General features: G+C 38.4%; 1 non-coding gene across 1 annotated transcript; it reads right to left on the bottom strand.

Moving 5' to 3' along the window:
- Positions 1-518: 518 nt before the first annotated feature.
- Positions 519-593, bottom strand: Trnap-cgg (transfer RNA proline (anticodon CGG)). The gene has a single exon. It is a non-coding gene; the product is annotated as a tRNA-Pro (tRNA).
- Positions 594-14,228: the final 13,635 nt, after the last annotated feature.

Below are 14,228 nucleotides of genomic sequence, written 5' to 3'. Positions count from 1 at the left end.
GCGATACGGTCTGCAAAAGGTAGTTATTCAGGCTTTTGATAGGTGGTCACACTAAAGTGACTGGCCAGTATATATAACCTATGTTCGTCCGATAGTGTATTCAAGAATTGTATATAAACTTGAAGTGAATAGATGAAAAACTTTTCGAGGATTTTGGTAACAACGTTGCACAACGTTTTGTCTTTGTAAATTAGAATAGATTTAGATGATTATATAGTGTTGTCACCTTCATTTGTGCTCATGCAGACATATGCAGTGTGGTCCACTGATCGTGACCGGGCCAAATATCTCACGAAATAAGCGTCAAACGAGAAAACTATAAAGAACGAAACTTGTCTAGCTTGAAGGGGGAATCCAGACGGCGCTATGGTTGGCCCGCTAGATGGCGTTGCCATACGTCAAACGGATATCAACTGCGGTTTTTTTAAAATAGGAACCCCCCACTTTTTATTACATATTTGTGTAGTACGTAAAGAAATATGAATGTTTTAAGAAACTTCCTGGCAGATTAAAACTGTGTGCCCGACCGAGACTCGAACTCGGGACCTTTGCCTTCCGCGGGCAAGTGCTCTACCAACTGAGCTACCGAAGCACGACTCACGCCCGGTACTCACAGCTTTACTTCTGCCAGTACCACGTCTCCTACCTTCCAAACTTTACAGAAGCTCTCCTGCGAACCTTGCAGAACTAGCACTCCTGAAAGAAAGGATATTGCGGAGACATGGCTTAGCCACAGCCTGGGGAATGTTTCCAGAATGAGATTTTCACTCTGCAGCGGAGTGTGCGCTGATATGAAACTTCCTGGCAGATTAAAACTGTGTGCCCGACCGAGACTCGAACTCGGGACCTTTGGCAAAGGCGAGTTCGAGTCTCGGTCGGGCACACAGTTTTAATCTGCCAGGAAGTTTCATATCAGCGCACACTCCGCTGCAGAGTGAAAATCTCATTCTGGATGAATGTTTTAGTTCGACCACTTTTTTCGCTTTGCGATAGATGGCGCTGTAATAGTCACGAACATACGGCTCACAATTTTAGACGTACAGTTGGTAACATGTAGGTTTTTTTAAATTAAAATACAGAACGTAGGTACGTTTCAACATTTTATTTCGGTTGTTCCAATGTGATACATGTAACTTTGTGAAATTATCATATCTGAGAACGCATGCTGTTACAGCGTCATTACGTGTAAATACCACATTAATGCAATAAATACTCAAAATGATGTCCGTCAATCTCAATGCATTTGGCAATACGTGTAACGAGATTCCTCTCAACAGTGAGTAGTTCACCTTCCGTAATCATCGCACATGCATTGACAATGCGCTGACACATGTTCTCAGGCGTTGTCGATGGATCACGATAGCAAATATCCTTCAACTTTCCCCACAGAAAGAAATCCGGGAACGTCAGATCCGGTGAACGTGGGGGCCATGGTATGGTGCTTCGACGACCAATCCACCTGTCATGAAATATGCCATTCAATACCGTTTGAACAGCACGCAAGCTATGTGCTGGACATCCATCATGTTGGAAGTACATCGTCATTCTGTCATGCAGTGAAACATCTTGTAGTAACATCGGTAGAACATTACGTAGGAAATCAGCATACATTGCACCATTTATATTGCCTTCGATAAAATGGGGGGGATTATCCTTCCTCCCATAATGCCGCACCATACATTAACACGCCAAGGTCGCTGATGTTCCACTTGTCGCAGCCATCGTTGATTTTCCGTTGCCCAATAGTGCATATTATGCCGGTTTACGTTACCGCTGTTGGTGAATGACGCTTCGTCGCTAAATAGAACGCGTGCATAAAATCTGCCATCGTCCCGTAATTTCTCTTGTGCCCAGTGGCAGTACCGTACACGACGTTCAGAGTCGTCGCCATGCAATTCCTGGTGCATAGAAATATGGTACGGGTGCAATCGATGTTAATGTAGCATTCTCAACACTGACGTTTTTGAGATTCCCGATTCCCGCGCAATTTTTCTGCTACTGATTTGCGGATTAGCCGCGACAGCAGCTAAAACACCTGCTTGGGCATCATCATTTGTTGCAGGTGTCTAAGGCACTGCAGTCATGGACTGTGCGGCCGGTCCCGGCGGAGGTTCGAGTCCTCCCTCGGGCATGAGTGTGTGTGTTTGTCGTAAGGATAATTTAGGTTAAGTAGTGTCTAAGCTTAGGACTGATGACCTTAGCAGTTAAGTCCCATAAGATTTCACACACATTTGAATATTTGTTGCAGGTAGTGGTTGACGTTTCACATGTGGCTGAACACTCCCTGTTTCCTTAAGTAACGTAACTATCCGGGGAACGGTCCGGACACTTGGGTGATGTCGTCCAGGATACCGAGCAGCATACATAGCACACGCCCGTTGGGTATTTTGATCACAATAGCCAACATCAACACGATATCGACCTTTTTCGCAATTCGTAAACGGTCCATTTTAACACGGGTAATATATCACGAAGGAAAATACCGTCCGCACTGGCGGAATGTTACGTGATACCACGTACTTATACGTTTGTGACTATTACAGCGCCATCCATCATAAAGCAAATAAAGTGGTCCAACTCAAACATTCATATTTCTTTAAGTACTACACGAATATGTAATTAAAATGGGGGTTCCTATTTAAAAGAACGCAGCGCCATCTAGCGGGCCAACTATAGCGCCATCTGGTTTCCCCCTTAAAGCTAGACGAGTTTCGTTCTTTGTAGTTTTTTCGTTTGATGCTTATTTTGCGAGACATTTGGCCCGGTCACTATCAATGGACCACCCTGTTTATTTCTACTTTTATTGTACCTAAGCTTTCTGTTCGGCGCTCCAATCATTAGCGACTATCTAGCCACGAAATGCAAATGAGAAAGAGAAAGAGAGAGAGAGAGAGAGAGGGAGAGAGAGAGAGAGAGAGAAAATATTTTTAAAATGAGGGTCGATGTTTGAGTGGCACCAGCGATGTAGTTACTCGCCTACGCATCTCGGCTCTGCCTTCTGGCCACAGATGTATTTCGGAATAAATTTCCGATTTTACCACGCGAACTCAAATCGATGCTACAGCTTCTTGTGGGGACGTCATGCTTGGCTGTCCCCTGAGTGGTATTCGAGTAGCGCAGGCAGCTATGCAGCTGGCGCACACACGGCAAAATTACCACTTTAACCGGCTAAAAATCGATTTTCACACTTATAGATTAGGTATAAACGTCCTTGTATTCTCCACCTCAGGTAACTGGTCCATCGCACTGCCGTAAAATATCCTTAGTTATCTTGATAATAGAGGCGTGTGAGGGTCTGACAGGCAAGTTGCATTCGAAACTCGAAAGTGTTATAACGTGAATTTTTTGATCATCTCATGCGAAAATCTCAATATTTATCATGGAGGTGGAAGCCACAGGTGTGTTCGTTAAATAGACAACGTTACAATTCATTTTTTTACCCTTGTTAATAGTAAATGACTATTTTTATAAAAAATATTTTTCCTTAGACTTTAAAAAAAAGTTCCGCTTAGTACCGCTTTCTGTCCTAAATATTTACACTTATGCATTTGTTGACTATTAGTATTGTATATTCTAGGAACTCAAACCAACGCATTGTGACACCAGACTCTTTTCTTTACAGGTAGTCGGAGTGGACCACGTCACTCGGAATTAAATATGTGGAAAATGGATCTAGTTTTAGTGTTAAAAAATTGGAACTTTTATAAACAATCACAGCCTAAGTGTACAGAACGATTAACGACTCACATATTGGATAAATTTAGTAAATATAAACAGTCAAAAGACAGTGTATGTAAAATTAAGTCAATTTTAAAAGTGTTTGTCTCAAAATTGCTACAAAAGTGGGAAAAATCCAATTGGAATATGGAAAGATTTACCAAATCCAATTAACAATAGTTAAAAAACGACTTGGTTTTGCCAGCTCTAAGCACTACAACCACAAACGAAGATTTACACGTGAAAAAACGCAGAGGAAGACCTGCAAAATCTTTTGAAGAGAGCTCTCAACGATCAAAACGAAGAATAGTGCAACCAATTATTGCTGAGTCAACCCCAGAGCTTTTGTGTACTGTTGCTCAAAGCAGCCTTAATAAGAGTGGAAAACGAACAGCTGCACAAGTAGTAAATTTAGCCCTAACCACAAGCCCTCGCAGATACAAACGCATGAAACATTCACGCAAAGCCATGATATTCGGTTATGAAGCCTTACTCACCCGAAGAAGCCTTAGCGGTCATTATTGACTCTGACATGGGAAAAGAAGATTATATTCATTGGCAAAAATGGGCGAAATCTCGAGGCGCCAACATCTATCCACCTTATAGCACAAACAAAGAAGCAATGTTACCCGAGTAACATAACAATCACGGAGACCGAAGTGCAAATTGCAGTTCAAGATATTTTGGACCACACAATCAAAAGACTTGCTCATGTACAACAGGATGTACTTCTGTTACACCACCATCACACTCAAACGCAGCGGTTGAAGTCATCTATAAGTGGGGCCTTGACGGTAGTGGTGGACATTCGATTTACAATGTATTGCCAACAACTCACTGTATGGAGATACAATACTATAGTTCCACTGCAAATGTCAGAGGTCACAGCGAATGGTAAACAGATTTTCTGACAAAACCCGAGTCCTTCTTCGTCGAGATATAATCGCATCATTCGCCTGCAGATTGAAAAGGAGACAAAGGAATCAGTAAAACTCCATTACGAAGCAACTGAGAAACAAATATCAAGTTTTCAGCCTACTGAGGTGACCCTTGGGGATAAATCTTACACATTTAAACATCGTGCTGTATGTACAATGATGGACGGAAAAACGTGTAATGTGCTCACAGACGCTTCGTCAATACAAGCGTGTAATGTGTACAAGGCAACACCCAAATAACTCAACAACCTTGACTTACTTTCGCAAAAACAATATTCTACGACTAGTTCATTTAAGTCTGGGATATCTGTTTTACACTCATACCTTAGATGTTACGAATACTTGTTACATATATCATATAAATTGGAACTGAAACAGTGGCAAGCAAGAGGTAAAGAAGCCAAAGAAAATATAAAAAGAAGAAAAGAAGAAATAACCACTAAATTTTATCGTGAAATGGGATTAGTCGTAGACCAGCCCATGCAAGGAGGAGGTAACTCCAATGATGGGAATACTGCAAGAAAATTTTTTGCAGAGCCCACGAAATCTGCGACTATAACAGGTCTAGAGCCCGAAATTATACAAAGATTTGCAAACATCCTAAGCGTTTTGTCTTGCGGATTTAATGTTCATTACAGTAATTTTAAAAATTATTGCCTCGAAACAGCAAAAATCTGTTTAGAAACTTACAAGTGATACAAAATGAGTGCATCTGTGCATAAGCTGCTAATACATGGCGCAGACATAATAAAGGAACTACCTTTGCCTGTGGGGCTTTTTTCAGAAGATGTCTTGGAATCTAGTCAGAGAGAATATAAAGATTTAAGACTTTTCCATGCAAGGAAAACTTCAAGAATGCATACCAATACGGATATTGTCCACTGGATGCTGATAGCTTCAGATCCTATCATTGCGTCGAAGAGGAGGAGGCGCATTAAAAAAAAGAAAACCCTTTCCTAAGGAGGTACTGTTAATGTTAGAAGAACCTGTTCTGAAAATGACTGAAGATAATGGTGATGAAGAAACAATGGATGATGATGATGATGATGATGATGATGACGACGACGACGGAATAATGGATGATTATGATGAGAGATACTGTCTTACTGTCTGTAAACTTTAAGTAAAATGTACTAATTTGATTTTCATTCTGCTTTTTCATTTTTAGCAACCTATAAATCACCTTTTAGGTTGGTAGGTACTTTCAGAATCTTATCAAGTCTGAATACACATCAATCCTAAGGTCAGAAGCCTTTCTAAGTATAAATGCACATATTATTTAACATATTTGCATTTTGGCCGCCTAAAGTGGTCATTTTGCCGTGTGTGTGGCGGAGGATTTCAGACTTTTACTCCTGCTATCTTATGCATACATAGCACTACAGTATGCCACTTGGTTTCCGGTCATCTGCAAGATACTGATTTAATGCCGATCGAGGAAAAAATGTTCCTGCGTCAGTACTTCACTGTGTCTCGACTAACCTAAAAATATGAAAATCGGCCTCAGTGTTTCTCTTCGCAGTAGCGACTCGGTGTAAGCTTGGTTTGTGAGATACACAACACGATTTTGTGACCGAATTCTGATGATGTTGATCATCTCTATGCTGAGAGACACGTCGTTTGGGACACCTCTGGTGCCGAGGTTTCTCCCTTGTGGGTGCTGCACGTCGCTACTCATCTCTCGGCTTCGGCATTTCTCGTGCACCTTTTCACTCGTCTTGTCATAATCATCTCGGCTGTAATTACACCTTCCAAGCTTTCCCGCCTGTTCGGAACTTTCGCAAAAATCACTTTCACTCTGTAATAAGGTAATTTGTATCCTTCTCTAACAACCGTTACCTCGTTCGTGTATTCCCAAAGATAATAACAGCAAAACATGATATTTTATTTTGCATTCTCTTAAGCCGCGAGGTCCACGAGTGTAAAGGAAATGCCTATTACTGTCTTTGCAGGTGTGATCAAACGTTCGCTTCAATAAAGAGCACGCGATAAAAGTTCACAGAATTCTTAAAGATGTATCCATCAGTCCAAAGACTGGTTTGTTGCAGCTCTTCACGCCGGTCTATTCTTTGCAAGTCTGTTGTTGCAAGTCTCTTTATCTCTAAATAACTTCTGTAACCCACAGCCATTTGAATCTGTCTACTATATTCAAGCTTTTGTCTTCGTTTGTAGTTGATAATTGACGTCATATGTTAGGAACCGCAACCCTTTTGTTATGAAATAAGCAAACACCATTTGGATCACGACTTCGCAATTTCTTCCCGTTTTTTATTTTAAAGTAAGTTCTCAGTGTATTTCTGTTGTTATTCTTTAAAATGAAGATAAATTCGTAAAATTTTAGATATTTCTGGTGATTTTGCATTGTCTATTAAAATATGTAAACAAGAATAAAAATGTACGATACACAGTGTGCTAGTAGTATGTTAGCAGGGGGGACAAAGTATATTTTGGTGCAATTTGATAGTTGGGGTTACCTAAATTCAGGAGCAAACCTATTGTTGATTCACAGGCCCTTCACCTATTGTTCTGCTAAAACGATTATGATCCTCTGGGGATAATCTTTCCTTTTGACTGACAGGTCCTTAACCTATTATTCCCCCAATCCTCCCCCTACAACTCCTCGTCCCCCATCCTTCAGGGAATTCCCTTCGCCGATACAAGCACACTTTTGATTCAATTTGACTGACTAGTTAATTAAATAGATAAATTAATTAAATCCACCATCTGAAAATCTCCAGCCCTCCCCCTCCCGGAAATTGGTGAGAAAATACTCAGTTAATCGGTCATTTGGAGGGAAATCGATTGCAGTGTATGGAATATTGTTTTAGGGGACGTTGTATGTCATATGTCACCAGTGTTTAATTATCGTATTTTGTGACCCATTATCTTGGAAACTTTTTAAGACACCAACTTATAATTTTCCATAATTATTGAATGAACCTTTCTAGATACACTGAACTAGAACTATTAATAAAATTGTCTTGTGAGACATGTTATTTTTTTTTAAACACTCACTTTTCTGACAAAATTTTGTGAATAAATGAACATAAAAATAAAACAACTCTGGATATTTTAATTATTCTTGTTCCGTATGTGTTGAATCCCACACTTGGCATGCCTTTAAAATTTCATGTCTCTACCATCAGTACTTTTTTAGAAAATAGGTCATTTATTGCAAAAAATGTATTTCAGAGATATTGACGTTTAACACTCTTTTATGACAAATTCTTATACAGACTTACATTTCTACGTCTTTTATGCACTAAAATTGCCCTGGCCCATTGTCTTCTTCAGCAACACAACAGCCAAGTGCTTGCCTCCTCATTTTCTTTCTTGCTTCTTTTGTCGTTTGCTGAGCAGGTAACTCTGCTTCACGTACACGAAGCTCATCCAGTTCCTGCAGTCCTGTAGCTGTGCTCTGTCCAAATCGTACCCTTAACTTCCCCAGAACCTTAAATCTTACGTAGTTCCCACCATTAAGTTATTACAGTATCAGACACTGTTAACTTTGAGTCATAAGGCCAACAAATACATTTTTTGGCACACGGCACCATACAACATTATTGAAGGACTCATTCACATTCTGGGTCTTCCCATGCAAACACTTCTTTGGTAGCTCAGGATTTGCCATATCTCTGTAAATAAGTTTGATTGCCTCCATTACTGCCAAAGATAGAGAATGTTTATGTGCAAATTCATGCAGGGTGCCAGAAATTTCAGGTTGCCTATATTTACACTAAGTGTTTGGTGGAGGTGGACACAAAGCATGACATGGCTTTTCATTGGTTGATATTCGATGAAACAAAGGTCTCACATAATTGTTACCTGCAAATTTGCGTTTCTTGAAGTTACCTTTACGCTTAATCATTTTATTTACATATAAAACCAATAGAAGTTAGCTTACTGCAAAAATAGCCGATAATCACACTACCTTCAACGAAAACTAGTATCATAAACAAAGGACTGATATGTTTATTCGTAATGCCAACTTCTGAGACGTAGCAGTAGGCACAAAACAAAGCAATTCACAGCCTTCTAGACTATGTAGTTCCCACGATATGACTGCTCAACTGTGGCAGTATACACGTAGCTGCAAAATTTGACAGTCACATGTCAACATTCAAAATATTATTTGAAGGTCTCACAATTGTCTGATATTAATGTATTATATATCAAAATGTTCAGGAAAGTCCAAAGTACACTATGGAGTAGAAAACAGAAAACTGAAAATGTCAAATTTCAGACTGAGCGAGGTGGCCCAGTTGTTAGCACACTGAACTTGCATTCGGGAGGATGACGGTTCAATCCCGCATTCGGCCATCCTGATTTTGGTGTTCTGTGATTTCCCTAAATCGCTTCAGGCAAATGCCGGGATGGTTACTTCGAAAGGCCATGGCCGACTTCCTTCCCCATCCTTCCCTAATCCAATAAGACCGATGACCTCGCAGTTTGGTCTCCTGCCCCAAGTAACCCAACTGTCAAATTTCAACGAATTTCGCATACAATGTCCCCTTAAAGAATTTAGACAATGTGTGGAATACTGTTTATTTAAACAATTTACACGATACAGGGCACTGTTTGGAATATAGCTTATTTACATAGTTAAAGAAATTGTGGGAAATTGACAGCAGTGTATGGAATACTGTTTATTTAAACAATTTACAGGGCACAAGATGGTGTATGGAATACAGTTTTTGCTTAAAGAATTTGTCAGGAAATCAAGTGCAGTATGGAACATTTAAACAACTGTGACACTTTTTTATTATGATCACACTTGTATGCACTGGGCAGGCTTAGTCTATATCTGTTGCCGAAGTCAGGGATGAAGTCAGGCTCTTATTATTTACTGTCCTCACTTTTTGAAGCATACTGGTTCTAAGCACAACTGGGGAAATCAGAACAATTATATATCTAAAAGTTTATGACATATTTCGAAAACCACCATTACTTTCTGCACATGGACAAATTACTAGAATATCAGTGCAAACTATGTTGTACAGATCGAGAAACATACAATAGTTTCCTTCAAATGATCGATTTAATTAGTCAATCAAATTGATAACAAAAGTGTGCTTGCATCGGCAAGGGGAGTTCCCTGAGGGATGGGGGAGGAGGAGTTGGATGGGGAGGAGGAGGAGGATTGGGGAAACAATAGGTTAAGAACTCTGTCAATCAAAAGGAAGGATTATCCCCAGGGTGTCATAACCAGTCAGTCAAAAGGATAGAGTATCTCCAGAGGGCCATAATACTCTTACCAGGTTAAGGACCTTTCAATCAAAGGGGAACAATAGGTTTTCCCCTGAATGTAGCAACCTGCACACAAAAATTGCACCAAAATGTACTTTGTCCCTCTACTTTTGTTTGTTACATTTGATTTTTATCTTGTGTAGCACATCATTCATGGTGAAATTTACTACATTAACGAAATTATGGTTATTTCGTAACTAGACTCCTTTTCTTTCCTCTCCCCCATTTTGCCTTTCAGAAAGAGTCTTCACTGTATTTCTATTCTTATTCATTAAAATGAAGGCAAGTTCTTAAAATTTCAGGTATGTTTGGTAATTCTGCATTGTCTTTTAAAATACCTAAACAAGAATGAAAATATGTGATGCACAGCTGCTGTCAATGTGTGTATAAAATTTATTTTTATCTAATATTGTATTATGCATCATTCATGCTGAAATTTTCACACTTACATAGTTATGGTTATTTCGTAACTTGGCTCCTTTTTGTTTCCACTTTTTTGAAATCTTATAGTAAGAATCCTCAGTATATTTTTGTTCATTATAATGAAGGCAAATTTCTTAAAGTCCCAAATTTGCTTGGTAATTTTGCGCCAGCTTTTAAAATCTTCTTAATAAATATGTGAAGACCAAAGAACCTGTTCTGTCAGTATGTATATAACATTTCTTTGTCATTGATGTTGAAATTTGCTATATCTACATGTTCTTTAAAGTCTGAATTTTTTATTTATTTATAAACTGAGAGATAGTTTTAACCATTTTAATGTACTCATCTATGATGTATGCACATGTCATGTGACTGTACGAAAAATTTTCTCCACACCATATCCTTGTTTTTTTATGCTAGTTTCACACAACGTTTACAAGCTGCACTTTGGGGTGTCAGGTACATGTGAGTTCATAATATTTTATTGTTTCTTATAGCCATGAGACAAGTGCATGTACTATCACACTCCTGTAAAATAATTATTGTTACTGCATTTTTGTTCCAGTCTAGACCTGAAGATGATCTGCAGCACAGATTGAAATCGGTTGTCAATAAATAAAAAGTTGTGATCCAAATGGTGTTTGTTTATTTATTCGTGAGTAGTGGTTACTCTCCACACTTCCATCCTTTACCAAATTAACAAATACTTCATTGCTCAAGAAGCGTTATACAAACCCATTCCTTATTTTACTCAAATTCCTTATTTTATTCAAATTCTGTCATGACGATTACACACTTCAAAGTACCAATTGTTCGGCTTTAAGTTACAGTGATGGCAGGACACATATTTAAGATCGTAAACTTCGAGGTTGAGCCTTTCGTGTGTGCCCTACAAATAGAAATTTTGTGTTATGTTATGGGCAAAAATAGCATTTTAGAGAAATTTCCAAATTAAAAGTGTACAATGCAGCAACTAACAGTTATTATTTAAGTGTACAAAATGTTGCTTAAATTTATGGTTGAATACTGTAAATCAAAGACATTGAAAATATGAGTAAGGGATGAAATTATTACGCAGGTATTCAAATCGATTTATTAACATCGTAATGAAGAACTGTTTTTTTTAAAAAAAGGACAAAAATGAAGTTTAATGTCTATACATAAGTATTTCAACTCTGAAAGTAACGTGTTGTAATTGTAAACAAGGATGTTTAGTAGACAGATATAAGATAACTTGTAAGTAGGCTGTTTAGATTTTTATATTGGTAATGCCACGTAGCGCTCTGTATGAAAATCACTGGCTGTGCTGTGTGCAGTATGTGGCTAGTTTGCATTGTTGTCTGCCATTGTAGTGTTGGGCAGCTGGACGTGAACAGCGCTTAGCGTTGCGCAGTTAGAGGTGAGCCGCCAGCAGTGGTGGATGTGAGGAGAGAGATGGCGGAGTTTTGAAATTACATATATTATGACTTTTGATTATATTAAGGTAAATACAGTGTTTGTTCTCTATTAATATCTTTCATTTGCTAACTATCCCTATCAATAGTTAGTGCCTTCCGTAGTTTGAATCTTTTATTTAGCTGGCAGCAGTGGCGCTCGCCGTATTGCAGTAGTTCGAGTAATGAAGATTTTTGTGAGGTAAGTGATTTCTGAAAGGTGTAGTTTAATGTTACTCAGGGCCATTCTTTTGTAGGGATTTTTGAAAGTCAGATTGCGTTGCGCTAAATAATATTGTGTGTCAGGTTAAGCATAGTCTTGTATAAATTTTTCTAAGTGGACGTTTCATATGTACAATTGTTATAAGGAGACGTTTCAAACTAAAGAAATGAAACAACCATACAAATTTCACGCATATTTAATTCAAATACAATACTTTCACAAACAATAAGCCTGAAAATGAATATTTTGAAAAAAATTACCGATTAATTGGTTTGTGTGCATTTTGTACTAATGTCGTTACTTAAAATATCTCCATAACTTAGTGCATTTAAAGTAGCACTTTCAGTAATGGACGAAACCAGAATTTACCGCTAAAACGCTCATGATACTCGCTTGACTTTGCTGTGACGTCACACATCATTATTTTATCCCTGGGACTCTTAAAACAACTTGCTCGCTTCGGGCAATTTTTTTTTTATTTTCGATTTATCTATCAGGTTCCAAGGGGCTATGCAAGTTAAAGTTACGGGTCGAGGACCGAGTCAGTATAAAGTTTCCAGAATGATGATTAGGATATTTATAAACAGAAGCAGTAAAGAACGAATGAAACACGAAAAAATTCTGAGACAGTGTACGAGTGAGTAACACATTATGGAGAAAAGCTCTCAACTACTGTGAGAAACTCCTGTACAGAATAGAAAGATTGTGTCTCAAGAAAACTTTCCAACTTAGAGTTGAATATTCTGGGTCTATCATTGAATTTTTTGGTCCTGCTGCAAGTGTATTGAAAATGAAACCATCTGACTAAAAACATTCGACAGTCCAGATCGCATAAAATATTTCTTTATTTAAGACAACCAGTTTTGACAGACTTGGCTGTCATTATCAGGTCTGTATCAAAGTACATACTCATGGAATATGTCTGATAACATGAGTTAAGGTTTAATATTTGAGATAATAGTTTTAATTTGCCATTGTAGAAACCAGAAGTTGAACTGTAGATTTACATACCTTAAAAATATATTTGCTGTAAAACGTGCTAATTTTATGTTGAAACCTCACGCCTAGTTATCAAGTGGGTAAAAATTACCACACAAGAGAAGGACTGTCAAAACTAATAATTTAAATACGGAAAGCACCTTGTGTAATAGGCCATGCCCATATATATATCGCTCACAGATGCTTATCTCATAAATACACAGTACACAGTAGCACATCTGTTCACGTAAGCTGGACATATTTTAAACAGTGAAAACCCACTTTAAACGGCATATAAGGTGTAGTTCACGAGTAGTATCGCAAAGATGACATTTGCATAGCGTGTTAAACCACCAGATGGCTCATATTTCGGAACCAGGTAACAGACCGCGAATAATTGCCTTTTCAAATTTAAAATTAACTGCTTTAAAGAGTGAACTTTAAGATTAGTAACTGTACTTTACTTATAATTGAAACACATTTTTAACTCTCACAATCCCCTTTGCACATTCTTATTACTGCATGCATGCTACGAAAATTAAGGTATTTACTCTGCAATAGTTTATTTCATTGTTTTTGAGACAGGCGCACAAGCGCACTGCTCCATTGCTGTAGGGAGAGGATGACAGATGCAGAGGAACTGGGAACATGTACCCCGGAGAACGACAAAGCAGAACTCATAGTGCATAGGTTCAGTAGGCACCAACAAACTAAGAACAAATCTGCAAAAGTAGATTATTAAAGCCTTGAGATATAATTATTCACAAACAGCTATGTAGAACAGCATAGAAAGCAAATATTATGTAGTGAGTCTGGTAAGACAAGAAAGAACCGCAGTTCAAGCATGGAATGTATAGAGTTGTCATTTAGTTGGACAGAGTTTTATCTAAAAAACTTGCTAAAGATGGTGTTCTTGTTTTAGATGCTCTGCGAATTTTGAATGGTTTTTACCATACTTAAATGCTCTGACGTGTTCTTTATACCTTGTGTTGAATGTCCTGCCAGTCATTCCAATATATGTCTTTTCACAATCTCTGCAGATGAGCTGATGGATCCCAGATTGTTGCCCTGTCTGGTTTTGACTTCATTTTTAGGATGTACTTTTGTATTGAGTTGTCTGTTTTGTAAGCAATGTTTATGCCTTGCTTTTCAAATATGTTACCTATTTTATGTGTGAATTTGTTGTGGTAGGTCACTGTATGCCATTTGTAGTAGTAGTGCAGGTCGGTGCGTTGGTGTGGTTTGGTTAGTTTTTTCGTTATTTGTGTC

This window comes from Schistocerca cancellata, chromosome 8 (assembly GCF_023864275.1).
Source record: "Schistocerca cancellata isolate TAMUIC-IGC-003103 chromosome 8, iqSchCanc2.1, whole genome shotgun sequence".
NCBI classification, from domain to species: domain Eukaryota; kingdom Metazoa; phylum Arthropoda; class Insecta; order Orthoptera; family Acrididae; genus Schistocerca; species Schistocerca cancellata.
This window is presented reverse-complemented; position numbering and strand designations above follow the sequence as displayed.